The sequence below is a fragment of the Drosophila santomea genome, chromosome X (assembly GCF_016746245.2).
Source record: "Drosophila santomea strain STO CAGO 1482 chromosome X, Prin_Dsan_1.1, whole genome shotgun sequence".
Taxonomy (NCBI): Eukaryota; Metazoa; Arthropoda; class Insecta; order Diptera; family Drosophilidae; genus Drosophila; species Drosophila santomea.
The window spans coordinates 5,516,067-5,530,342 of NC_053021.2; the positions used below are offsets into that span (position 1 = coordinate 5,516,067).

Below are 14,276 nucleotides of genomic sequence, written 5' to 3' on the forward strand. Positions count from 1 at the left end.
GTGAAACAATCATAACACCCCTCCACTTTGGATGCACCCCCCTTTGTGGCGGCTCTGCTCTTGGGTTGCAATGTTTTTTGGCTTGGCATGTAACAAGCGATCTCCCTTTTCGTCCTTCTGGAGCCTCGCTCCCGTCGAGTTGCATACATTTGTCATGCTATTTGGCCAGGACATCGTCACACTGAGAACAATTATCGCAGATTCCGTAACTCATTTGCATTTTCTCCTGCATTAATGGATGGATTTTTGTTTCGAATTTCATGCTTCATTTTCACTCTAAACTACGATTTATTATCTATCTATATAAGTATGAAGAAATTCAAATGGTATCTTTCAGTGTATCCCCCCCTTTTCGGCCATACCCCTGTTGTGCTGTGTGTCTGTGTGTCTGTGTGAAAAATTCATTGAATCATATGACAAGACAGAAAACGCATTGCCTTTCTTGTGGGCCAAAATATGGGCAATGCGGGGGGAGGAAGGGGTTTGGGTAATGATAACCAGGCCTAAAACAGATAGCAGCGCAAACATTTCAGCTCACCACCCCCGCCCAGCGCTGCTGCATTGCGTCGCAGGGGGCAGCACTGAAATATTGCGTATACGCACTGGGGTACGCCGGATAGTGGTGTGTGTAGCATGCGGCTGGGCGACAAACGGTGGCAGGGGTACGGTGAACTAACGACGCCCCAGCCACGACTTTAAACATCCTTATCAGCTGCAGTTGCAGGGAAACTAGCTGGGGGAAGGAGGAAAATATGGAAAGGAGTTCGGACGGAGATAGTTTTGAATTTCATGAGTCCTTCGGGAGAAGGCGGGCATGCACTAATGGCTTCACTCTGCTCTACTTTTTGGCACAAATTGCAATTATTAATGAGCTCTCAGATACGTGGGGGCATTGCAATGTTCTTACGTTTTACACGAGAAATTTGGAAAACAAGCCAAGCCGAATAATGAAATTTTCAAAGTTTTACGCCCCAGTGGTAATAATTGCAATACAACCAAATCAAGGAATGCGTTTGAATACAAGAAAATATTTGCCAATTTATAAAATAGATGTTTAATACAAGATGAGTATTACGCTCGTTAAATAAAAATAAGGGAAACAGTTTAGCTACGCAGCAGTTACAAAATGCTTTGATTTGAATAATCGAAAAATGCCACAATAGCCTGCTATCCCACGCATGTCAAAATCAAAAGTTGAACTTTTCCAGCTTGGCAGCTTTTGAAGTGACTTCAGCCGCAGACAAAGACGCCCACACACAAAGTAATCTTTCGATTAGCCAAGTTAAGATGAGGGCCACCGCAACGAAAACCGATGGAAACAACAGATAGACAGCAAGAACAGCAAGAACAGCAAGCAACAATTCCTCTAAGTGTAACGAATTTCTTTAATTAACAAAATGAAATATAAAAGCGATATTACTACTTGGCCCATTATGTTGGGCTATCATTTCTCTTTTATTTTTTGTTCATCAATTGTTGCGTCACAACAACTTGAACTTGCACAAGAATACTGCGCATGCATTTGGATTTTGTGATACCCTGTAACTTTTACAGCGGCAACAGCAACGCATATAGAAGCAACAAAAAAGACAAGCAAGCACGAGCGTCAAAAATACGCACTTTGCCACCCACTTTTTGTTGCCTACTTTTAGGAGGCCGAGCCAAATAAAAAGAAAGCCAGAAGTAAACACACTGCGCGAAATACGTGCCAGCAAAGGGGAACTTGGTAAAATAGTTTAATCAAATTAATAGTTAAAGGCAAACACGCTTTGCAGCCACAGCTCGCATGCAGTAATTAATACATAATATGTTTTATTAACTGTGCTGATCTAAGCATATTTTCTCTGTGTGTAGCGTACAAAAAAAATCAACATTTCGCGACATGGTACGCTGATAAAAACGACAATTGATGGGCGTACGTGGGCTCATTGGGGCATGGGAAATTGCTGAGTTATGTTTTATGACAAATGGGCTGCCGGGGGCGTGGTCCACCACCCAATACGCCCACTAATTGCCGCAGTTTCGGCGACTCTGCGACGGCAGCAGCAAGATGATGGCGGAAAAGTAGCTTTAACTTTAACTAAGGTGGCTGGACACGAGGCAAGTCTTAGTAAATGAATTGAAAAGCAATGGTAATTGATTGAACTGCCTGTCTGTGAGGAATACAAAGTTGAATGGCAGGATTATGCTGGCCAGTTGAAACCTGCTCATTTTACGATTCGCTAACACCTTGTGTATGCTACTGTGTTTCAAAAGGGAAATGCGTCCAATCAGCGTTTTCCGCCTCGTGAAAACACTTCGCCTGCCGCACAATTTTCTTGTCTCCTTTTCTTTTTTGCAGCCCTAAAATTTTTTGATTTGCTTACGTTTTTATTTGCCCATTTTTCTGTTGTCTTTTTTTTAGCGCACTTTGTATGCCGCTTGTCATTCATATTCGAGTGCTGTTTTTTTACGCCGCTTGTTGTTGTCACTCTTGCTGTGGTAAGCGTTACGTGTCCTGCTTAACTAATCAGATGTGCATATGTATGCGTGTTTGTTTATATGTATGTATATATATATTTTTATATAAATTTGCACGCACGAAGCACGAAAAAGGAAGAGCCCCGTGAAATGGAATGAAATGTGTAGCATTTATCAAACAGTAATATATATACATATGTGAAAAGTAACATTGGACATGAAACATTGAATTTGCAACACAGAATGTGCAACATTGAATTTGCAACATTGTATGTGCAACAATGAATAATATTATTATCAGTATTTTGATTACAGCATTCGAAATAGTGGTCCAAATATGGAATGTCATACCTCGTTGAATTCGTAACTAAATTCCCTATCAAACTGTGTTTTCAAAATAAAATTCTATTTTTTTCACATTTTTTGCAATTTTTGATGATGTTACCCCTTACAAAAAATGCGAAAATTTGGCCAAAAATTATTTTAACAGAGTCGGTCAAAAAGTGATTCGGTTGGTTAGTATTGGTAATTAGGAGTACAAAAATGTAATTCTTTTAACTTTCTGACCATTTTTAGCCAAGTTATACCGAAAATATCAATCGTAAATATTGAAATTTTGGCGAAAATCGTTTTTCTGTTTTTTTGCGTAAATAATTATCAGTATTTTGATCACAGCAATCGAAATATTGGTCCAAATATGGAATGTCATAATTATTCCACACTTAGGAGGTAGTTTATTAAATTATATATTTATGTACGGATTCTTAACTTAGTAAATATTAACATAAAAATTAAAAAAATAACATGCCATTTGAGGTAACTTTTCTGCGAGTGCATCTGCGCTCAATTGTGCGGATTGTCAATCGTATGCAATTTAAATAAATTGAGTGTTTTATTGGGTTTTCAATTTGATGCCCACCGCTTTCCGCACAGAGTTTCGCCGCTTTTCCCCATTGTTCGCATTAATCATTGCAAATTGTGCTTGGCGGTGGTTTGTCCAACGATCGAAATCGCAACCGAAATCGCCAAATCGCCAAATTTCCAAATTGCCAAATCGCAATAAACCCAAGTTAGAATATTTTTCGATGCGCAAATATAATCAGCATGCCGATGTGCACATTATGGCGGGCTTGCAATTAATATACGCCCATTAAAGTGAAAGTTTTTTTTTTTTTTTTGTTAATTAATTGTTGTTTCGGCATTCGCAACAAATTGGAGGGAATGCAATTTGGGGGAAAAAGGTGTTGAGGGATTGCTAATCGATTCAATTGTGGTCAATTCCGATCGGCATGCAAATCAATTGATTTTCGCTGGTAATAAAAGTGATGTTACTATTTTGGCCCTTTACTTGTTTTCAATGCATTGAATGCACGAAGTTTGTGTATTTGGCGCCTTTGTAATGCTTAAAGTAGAATAAACAAATAATTTGTTGCAGAGCGCGTTTTTATCATTTCGCAAAATAATGGTAATTTTCTTAAAACTCAACCTGTTTGTGGAACTAACTCGTTTCTCTGCCACGCCCACACTCATTATCATTTGCCGTTTTTCTGTCTGCTGTCTTTTTGTTACCATTTTTTGTTCCCTTTTTTTTGTTTTTTGCCATTATTTTGTGGCAATGAAATGTGTTTAACATATAAATATACAAATTCATTAAAACGAAACAGCGCAGCGAATTAAAGGAAAAAGACAGCGAGTGTGTTGACACAGTGCGACTGTAAAAGTTGCATTTGTATTTAATTTGGCGCAAAAAAATAGTGCTCGCGTTTTTGTTGCACATAATACGGAGTGAATAAATGTTTTCACAAATTTGTTAGTGCGCGCTGCCTTAATATTTTACACGAGTGCCCAGACGGCCATAAAAAGTTAGCAGTATCATTATACATTTTTAACAATTGTGACAATTGTTGTTGCCAGGACAACGCACACACTCGCACACACACACACACACCATTGTGTCCTGCATCCTGTTTCGCGTCCCAACACAGCTGCAATTTTCACACGCTTGTTTGGGTTTAACAAAAGTAGCGGTGCCAGGAAAAATAATAATAATCATCACCATCATTGCCGTGCTGCCACAGCGGAAAGAATCATCATTTTAAATCTGTTAAACACCAGAATTTAAGTTGCCATTTTCCGTGCGAAGTTGCCAAGGATCATTCTACCTCAAGATAGTTTCTAAGCTTTTTCCCACTTTTTTTTCAAGGTTAAACGGAATTAAAGAATGGATTAAAACACCCGCCTTTAGCTGCATAATTTTCCAGTTGTAGACCATTAAAGCTCTGAATCTGTAGCCACATTCAACGACCCATTGAACTTCTAGTTTTGCTTGCCAATAAGATGGAATTCCGAAAGTGTAGACACAAGCTTTTACATATTTTCTCTGCGAACTGAGCAAAAATAAATAAAATTCGAGTTATAAACAAGGGCACAAATAAAGGGGGTTGGTATACGAATGTAGGAATACGAATGCGAATACGAATGCAAAGAATTGATGCAGAATTCGAATAATTTTATGGCATATTTAAGTGTCTGCATAATTTGCTACCCATCTCTCTCTTCCGCTGGCCAGCCATCTCTTTCTAGAGATGAGCACGTGATAAGCTTACGAAATGCGAAATCGAGCGACTTTTTCGCTGAATATCCTAGTCCACCAGTTGCATAACAATCAGCAATCTAGAAGCATACCACTCAATCGGGAGTTTCAGCTTCTTCAGCTTCTGTGGGTATTTTGTTTATCGAATATATACTGTATAAAAGCTTTTATTATTAGCTAGAAAGTGTTCGAAAACATAAATTCTGTTGAGGGATATTCTCTTTCTTCAAGCCATCTCTAGTTTTGCGGTCCACTTTGCTGTGCAGTTTGGTAGACCCGGTTCACTTTTCCATCTTCACCTCCCCCAACCCCAACCCCATTTCCCTTTTCATTTTTACGTTTCTATGCCTGTGGGTTTTCCTGTTTGCGGGTGTGTGTGTGTGTGTGTCGGTGTGCACATGACATGAAGCACAAAAGGTTCAACTGACTGTAAAACGCTTAAATTGATTTAAATGCAAAGTCGACCCGAGACTCCGAGTTTGAGTTTGAGTTTGAGTCCGAAATGAATGAATGAGTGGAGTAAGTGATTGGATAGTCAACGGGTGCTAGGCCAGCACCATTTTCTATTTCCCGACCATTTTCCAGCTTTTGACTACTGGCCCTCAAGGATATTTTCCTTTTCGACCCTTAACCTTACATGCTTTTAAATCATGAGCACGAAAGAAGCGTCAAATTCCTCGCACCGCTTATTTTCGCCAAGTGTATTTACTGGATATGGTGATCATTGATTGCGGATTAGTTGCAATTACTTCATTCAGCGGCAGTGTTGTAAGCAGTTTGCAGTTTGCTTTTCAACCATTTTCAACACTAAGCAACTGCATCTCCAGTTGAAAAGAGAAAAAAGTTTGCTTGATGCTTTTGAATGACCAAAACTACGAAGTGTTCTATCTGCACTCATTTTAGATAAGATGCAATGATGTATTTTACCTAATACAAAGAACACCTTTTCGGACTTTTCCAGTTGCCTGCCACGAATTCTGTATTTTCGCGGCAAACTATCAACGAAACTTTGGCCACTAAACATGGCAAAAGTAGCGCCAGGCGAAATATGAGGGTAAAAGTTTGCTGGTTTGCTGGTTTGCTGGCTCTGCGTGAAGCTCAATGAGCTCAAAAATCTCTTTTTAATACTTGGGCATAACTAAATTAACAAAGCATAAGTACACACTGAGCTGGGTGATGTGTGTGTGTGTGTGGGGGTGTATGTGTGTGTCTGTCTGTCTGCGCCTGAAGTTTGGCTTCATTTAACAATTTTAGGCAAATTAAATTTTGGCCAGCCTGCAAGCCAAAGCAATTTCCCAGCTACAAATGAGCAAGAATTTTTCGGGGGTGGGAGGGAGGAGGGGGGCATTTTCCACCACCCCAAGTTTGTCTGGCACACAAACATGTACATACTACATACGTCAGCCTAAAAAATATGAGTGGAGAGCTCTGCGGAATTTGCCAGCAAAATAAAAGAAAACATTTCGGAACACGTTGAAATATTCATATATAACGAGTTTCTAACACATTTAGGCAATGTTGCATATTTGTTCAAAAGTCGTTGGTTATTTTACTTACTTCCAATGCCTGGTCATCTCTCAATCAGGATGTTTTGTTTAGTTGCGAGTAGCTGATATTAGATATTCTGCAGTAGGCTTACGATCGAAGAGTTTGGTTTTAGAAAAGCTTTAGAAAATGCTGCACATGTTTTGCAACTTTTTGGGCACTCTTTCGCCGTGTTGGTTGGCGTGTCCTTGCGTTGCGCCATAAGATGGACAGGATCATGGACAGGGATGTTGGGATGTCGGCAAATAAACGCTTGTAGGTTGTATAAAAATTGTATATGCAAATGAAGGCAAACAGCAGCAGAAACAGAAACAGAATCAGAAACAGAAACAGACAGCGACGAGCGGCAGCAAAATAAAATAAAAATAAAATCATTTTGTTTCCCCCTTTCCCATTTTGTTTGCCTCTAATGTGGAGGTGAAATGGACAAGGGCAGGACACCCGGCTTCCTGGACGGTGTCACTCCGTTTAAGGATGCCAGGACCCTTCAGGGATAACGAAGGATGAGTGGCCAACTTCTTTCAGTGCCGGCCTTTTACTTTTGTTTCCTCTTTTTTTTTTCTGTCTTATGCACGAGAGATATGTACTTATATGTATATGTATATGTATATAAGTATGCTGGCTTTTTCGTATGCCGTGTTTTGTATGCCGTGACTCCTTCTCGTGACTGGGCCTATGAATTGAATTATTAAGCATGCTCTCTCGCTGCCAGGTCATTCAAATGCAGAAAGCGCCGGCAGCAAGCGACGCGATTTTCTGCTCAAATGGAGGCACAAACTTCAGGCCAAAAAACACAAGCAGAAAAGAACATAAGAACATAAAAAACATACAAAAAATCAGGAAAGTAAAGCCTGGCGGAGAGGAAAAAAAATGAAGAAAACAGTGGAACATTTGCACAACGGCAAAGTGAAATGAAAATGCGCCCCTGCAAATAAACGAAAATTAACCAAATAACCAAAGTGAGACGAGCTGAACTCAATCGCAGCTCAATTGGAGTCCTTTACTGCCAGGCTTTAATAATAATCATGTTGGCTAAATAAGGATATACTTTGTGGGTCCTTGATTTTCCATTCAGTTTTAAAACATTATTAGTACATATAACTGAACAAACTTAAAATGTGGCTAAAATCAAGTGAATTAAATGTAAATTCAATGGCAATCGATCGATCTCGGAAAATATTCCGAAAGCTGGGAAAAAGGCGAAGAAAATGAAATACTGCAGTTTTGTCCACTTTAAAAACTCGAGAGCTGACCGAAAACTTTGCCCTTTTCACAGCTCGGACTGCATAGGCGTAGAAAAACAAGGAAAAGAGCAGAGCAACCTAAATGTATACATAGAATAAAAATAAAAATGAAAATAAAAATTACAAACAAGGACGCAAACTTTTCTAATCTAAAAAAGCACAAAGGCAAACACCAGGCGTTCCTGGGCGGTGGGCGATGGGCGGTGGGTGGTGTTTGGTGGGCGTGGAGTGTAGGCCAAGTGCAAAATAAAATTATGGTATTAAATTTTCATGTCAATTACAAACGGCGACAGCCAGCAACAGCAAAAAAGTGTAAGAAAGAGGGAGAGCAAGCGAGAGAAAAAGAGAAAGAGAGGGAGAGAGAAATGGGCGTGTGGAGTGGGTTTCGGAAAAGCCAAGAAGCTGGCCATAATAAATGACCTCCACCTCCCCCCCTGCTGGCAATTTCCACACCCCTGGAAAACCACCCAATGAAAAGCAGGTGTCAAAAGCAAGTGGCGCACTTGCAATTACAACAAAAAGCATTCAGGAGCCACAAAAAGGCACGCAAATTTAAATGAAATTTCAAGAAAATGCTGAAATTATGGCGCACTTTTTTGGGCTGCTGCAAAGCCAGAAATTAAAGCAGTTGTTTGCTCAATCTTGGCTGTGGCATTTTACCACTTTTACAAAAAAGAAAACCCTTTAATTCTACTTGTATTTTTAATTAGTTGTGTTATTTGGTTGACCCACTTAAATGTACTTTTTAAGGGGCAGAGCCTTGGCTTTTTGCATAAATACCCATCGATACTTAAGATCTGCATTTTTAAAGTGTGATTTCGAGCAATCGCGCTTTTGAACAAAGTTTTAGCACTAGTTTGCTGCTTATGTATGTGTATTATGTATTTATATACATAAGTACCGATGCTCGTGAGTATTTTTCACTTTTTTTTTGTTAGCCAAGCTTCTTGCCGCTTTTCAAAGTAGGTAAAAAACTTTTCCGTTTCCTTCTCCATTTTGGCCACCTACTTTTGGCCAAAAAAAAAAGAGGGCTTCCAGCATTTTTTCGCATTGCCGTTTATTTCCCTTTTATTTTGTTGGCCAATTTCCGGTAATTCAGTTTTATGCAGCAAACTTTTCTATTTTTTCCCGCTTCGCTTTTCGCAGCGTATTTATAAATAAATATGTTTTTTTTCTCTTTTTTCTTTTTTTGACGATGGGTGGGTGCTGTTCTGTTCTGTTTGGGGTGCTTTTCGTGGTACCCAGTACCCAAGGTCATAGAGATGTGTAAACTTTTGCCCATTTGCAGTTGGGCGAAGCAACAAATGATGATGAACATTTTTATGGGGCAGCACAGTGCGTTTCACGTCGTTAAATCACTGGCAAGGGATCAGAGTTGAGAAGTCTGTGAAGTTGTGTGCACTTTTACGGATTCCATTTGCCATCGCGCTGGATTTATTGTTCTACATTTCAGTTTCGTATATTCTTTTATTGTCGATTATTAAAGTTAAACTGTATGTTTTTTTGCACGTTTCTCAAAGTCTCAAAGTCTTTCTAATCTAAGCGTATATATGTAGTTATTATACTTTATATATTAACTTATAACTTTTAAACTTATTATAAAATAAGTGCTTTCTGAAGTAGACCAAAGTTGATGAGCTGCACTGTACACTAAATATCTCGCTCGACTTTAAATTGACTTCGATAATTTTCACTTTCACAGCATCACACTGCCACGCCCTCACCGACTACACCCGCCTCCCACATTTGCCTTACTCTTAATTTGATTAGAAAAGTTTCGACTTGAAAAAATCTGAAATTTTATGACTCAAAGAACGCAGAAAAAAATGTGAAACAGCAAAAAAAAATACAAAAAAAAAAACAGGAGAAGAGAGAAATATTTTTGGTCTGGTTTGTTGAGGTTTTCCACCCACAATTTTCCGAATACTCCCAACCACCCCCTCCCCCTTTTTTTTGTTGTTGTCGCTATTACCCGTTCTTCCTCGCCAGTTGCTTTGTTGTGGTCTTCACTTGAAAAATTTGATTGGCAAACAAGGTTTTTTTTTTTGCGTTGCTGTTGTCTTTTGTCATTTTTGGCAATTGGCTAAAAGTTAATGGAGTGGGAAACTCAAAGGGGGGGTTTTCCACCGACTTTCAAGCGAATCGCTCGCAAACTACAATTAAATTGCACGAGCATCTAAACCAAATCAAATGCCATCTGTCAGAGTTGAAGCCACAAAGAGTTTATCTTCGCAAATGCGAGGAACTCGGTTATCTACCTTTTCTTTATCATTCAGCTGGCAACTGTTTTAGTTTCTTAAAAATAACTATGGAAAATAGTAAATAGTCGTAAATATTGCAAGGAGTTATAATTTTAAGAAATTTAAAGTGGAAGTAAAAGTAGCAGTGCTTTTGAAAATGCGTACATTGTTTTTTAAGAGATGTCAAACTATTTAATTAGTTTGTGCAGAGCCAGCGTTAAATGCAAAAAAAAGGCCACAAAATAATTATGCATACTAAATCAACATGAATAGCCGTTGTAAGCCAGCGCACCCAAGTGAATTTGCTCAGTGGTGGAAGTCTGGCAGTTGTGGTCATTCCATTAGCGCAGTCCGGAAGCGGAATTCGACCTCTGACCCCCTGGGAAAAGCGTCCGACCAACTACCAACCCACCCACCTCCACTCACCTCCACTCACCTCCACCCACCTTTCATTTTTTTTTAACACACTTATGACGTGGGCGGGCGCCTTTCCTAATTGACTTGAAACATTTTCGCCATGTACCACGGCCACATGACATAAAAAAACAAAAGTTCCCAGTCATTTTGCATTGATTGATTGATTGATGGATGGATGGATGGCTGGTTGGAGGGCTGGATGAATGGATCGACTGATGATTGGCCGGTCTTGGATTTCACTTGCACTCAAGCAACAGCGCCCCTTAAATGCAAGATAAACAAAAGGAAAAGCTCGCAGGGAAAATGCGGGGGAAAATAAAGCATAGCATACTTAGCTGCATCAAATATGAAGGAGAAACATTTTTCGGTTAGCTTGAGTAAAAGTCCTCGAGCCGAGCTCAGACCTCTTAACCCTTGCCAGACCCTCTGGGCTTTTTTAAGTTTACCCTCTTGCACAGAAAGCAAACATTGTGTGAGAGCTCCTTAAAGGAATTGAAGAATACGTTGAAACTAAAAATGTTTCAAGTAAGTCACAGGCTTTCACACATACCACGTGTGTGTGTGCTTTAAAATTAAAGTTTAAATAATATAATAATATATTAGGTTCAAGAAAAGCGTTCTACTTGGCTTATTTAACATGTTTCACATGCCATAATAGCTGAAGACTTGGCATATCACTTAAGTGCTTTAAACGCGACTTACCATAAAGGAAAATGCCCAGGAAAAATGTGGAAAGTTGCTCGCTGCTGTGTTTTTTTTTCTCAGCCTTTTTTATTTTTCGCGGTCCTGCGACGTGTTTTTTGTATTTTTTTTTTGTGACCAAGTGGATATCGTGTTTGGCCTTGGAGGCGCTGCTGTTTCCCCCACTCAAGAAACGGGTTTATGTCGCCAACTTCTACGTCTAGAAAACGCTCCTCTTTACTATTTTTTTTAGTTGTGTTGCGTATTTTTTGCTGTTGTTTTTTTTTGTTGCAGGTGCAACTTGCGTCGGATGCTGAATGAATGGGCTGGATATTTCTCTTTTGCAGACCGGTTGCACAGGAAGTTGGCCAACACGCACACCATTTAACAACACAGGCACACACAATAACAAAAAAAAGTAATTAATTTTTTTTGTTACATTCAGATTTATTGCCGAATTTTTAGTGATTTTTTAATTATTTTTTTTTTAGATTTTTCGAGGATATTTTAAGGATTTTATTTTGCGATTTTTCGGCATGGTTTCTTCGGACTTAAATTACAGACTTCATGAATTCTAGGAACAAACACAGATTGCACTTTCAAAAAAATTTGGTTGCTGGCATTAGATGTTATGTTGTTTATTTCGTATTGTGTTGGATGCAGTATTTGGTTTGTGGCTGTTTTATTATTTAAAATTTAGCTTGTTGTGTTTGCTGCTGCTTCTGCTGCTGTTGTTGCTGTTGTTGTTGTTGTATTGATGGCTTGTTGTTGCTGCGAGCGTCACGCAACCGAATTACTCGACATCGGAACACGTACTAAAAACTTGTTATAGGAAAATCGCTCTTTGGCCGTCGCTGCTGTTGGCGTCTCTGCCGGCGTCGACGTCGGCGTTAACAGAGGCACACGCGCATGCAAAAACAATGTGAAATGCTCCTCCAAGGGGGAAGAACTGTTCCCGTTTGGGACCCCACTCCCTCACCACTCCCCGCTCCCCCCTGCCGCAGAACACGCAGCATGAGAAAAGTGTTCCCAAAAAGTGGAGTTCGCGTGCCGTAGTGTGACTGCTAAAAATAAAATACCCGAGCGTTGCTCCCTCTCTTTCGCTCCGCTGCATGCTCCCCCCTCTCTCCCTCTCTCTCTCACTCTATCTCTCTCTCGCGCTCGCACTGTTGCCCGGCTAGCATGCTGTACTAAATTTAAACGAACTGAAACGAAGGCAGCCTCGTGCTTAAAAACCAGGTCGTCGGCTGTCGGCTGCCATGTTAAGGATATAACAGTTCTGTTTTCGGTAACAGCTCACCGTTTTCCTTTTTTTTTTTTTTGTTTTTTTTTTTTCCTTTTTCGGGGGCCTTCCATATGCGAAGATATCGGGCGTGGGGATGGGGGGTGGGGGGGGGGCTTAAGTGATATTATAGCCCGGCATAAATTAGCCATCGGGCCCGACGCATTAAAATCTTGATTGGTGGCCGGCAGATGCAGCAGCTCCAAACCGAAACAGAGAGAGAAAAAAAAAAACATAAGCGGAAGTGCCACACAAAAGTGACAGCGCCAACAGCATGCCCCACATCGAAATGTGTGTAAAACTATAAATACGAATTTACAGAAAGGTAAAAACCTATAACTCCCACCAGTGACGAATTTTCAATGCAATTTGGGAATCCAGGTAACACACGAAATCAAAGTTACAAGATTAATACATTTCATAGATTATTTGAGCTTGCCTCTATGGAACACATTTATTTGCACACTACTTTTAGTGTTATGTATGCTAAAAGCTTGAACGCGAATGTACCTAGGTGGGGTAATATATGGGAGGAGACATCCCCCGCGGGGGAAAAGTGTTATATGGGAAGGCGAACTCTTGACATTGATAAGACAAACTGGCATAAAGAGTCCCACTGCCACTTCCATTTCCACCGGCGGCGAATGGGTCACCCAAATGCTGGAGCAACACAGTGGCAACTATTAAATTAAACACCCTATTTAAAATTATATTTAAAGTATGTGAATAATTAAATTAAACGTATAATTAAATGCTTATATACATTTCTTTTCGTATGAAACATTTGTTTTTACTTTAAAATGTTTCATGACTCAGTTTGTAGTTTTTGTCAACAATTAATTAAAATTTTTTTTTTAATATTTATATTCATAATTTGTAGAAGTTCTGCTGGCAGCATCCGCGTTTCCACTGTGATCTCGTGACAAAGCAGCTGAAAAGCGTTTTTCCCCCCTTTCGCCAGTTTTTCCAGTTCGAAGAACTATTGACAATTCACGCCACTCTCTCATTTTCCCCGGCGATTGGGAATGGGGTTAAAAATTTAAATAAAATGCGCATGCAAAAAAGAAGCATGTGAGTGAAAAGGCGGCAATGTGAAGAAGGCACAACAGATGTTTACAACAAAGGCCAGGCCCATAATTAAAAGCTGGCCCAGAATGCAACCGAGAACTTTCCATACTCCCGCCCACCTACCGCCCACTTACCGCCCACCTACCGCCCACTTCTTCGCACAATCTCTTTACTTATAAATCGGTTCTGGGTCAGCGCTACTTTTATCTCCTCGTCTCAACATTTTAAAAAATGAAGTAATTTAAGATAAGTTTAAATGCGTACATTTAGTTTAAGTTTTACGTGGACTAAAGAAAAATAATGTTTGAAAAATGCTGGTAAATAGCCACATTTTTGTGCAGTGTCCAGTGCGTTTTTATCTACGTTAATGCGAAATGTTTTTATACACAAATTTACGAGTAACGCCTCCCAAAATAAACAAAAAAAAAAACACTAAGAAAAAATGCCTGCACCAGAACCGAAAAATAAAACAACAAAAAGGGGGGCGTCTTTGGGAAATTTTTGGGCCAGGGATCTCGTTTCGCATTTCATTTTTGTTGTTGTTTTTTTATACCCGTTACTCGTAGAGTAAAAGGGTATACTAGATTCGTTGAAAAGTATGTAACAGGCAGAAGGAAGCGTTTCCGACCATATAAAGTATATATATTCTTGATCAGGATCAGTAGCCGAGTCGATCTGGCCATGTCCGTCTGTCCGTCCGTCTGTCTGTCCGTCTGTCCGTCTGTCCGTCTGTCCGTCTGTCCGTA

The 14,276-nt window shown here is 39.7% G+C and overlaps 1 protein-coding gene across 1 annotated transcript in view; it reads right to left on the reverse strand.

Annotated features, from left to right (window-relative positions):
- LOC120456682 (irregular chiasm C-roughest protein) overlaps positions 1–11,949 on the reverse strand; it is a 36,684-nt gene extending 24,735 nt beyond the window's left edge. The window contains exon 1 of the mRNA XM_039643640.2: positions 11,202–11,949. The gene's annotated coding sequence lies outside the window, so the exon portion shown is untranslated. The remainder of the gene's footprint in view (positions 1–11,201) is intronic.
- Between the last annotated feature and the right edge of the window lie 2,327 nt (positions 11,950–14,276).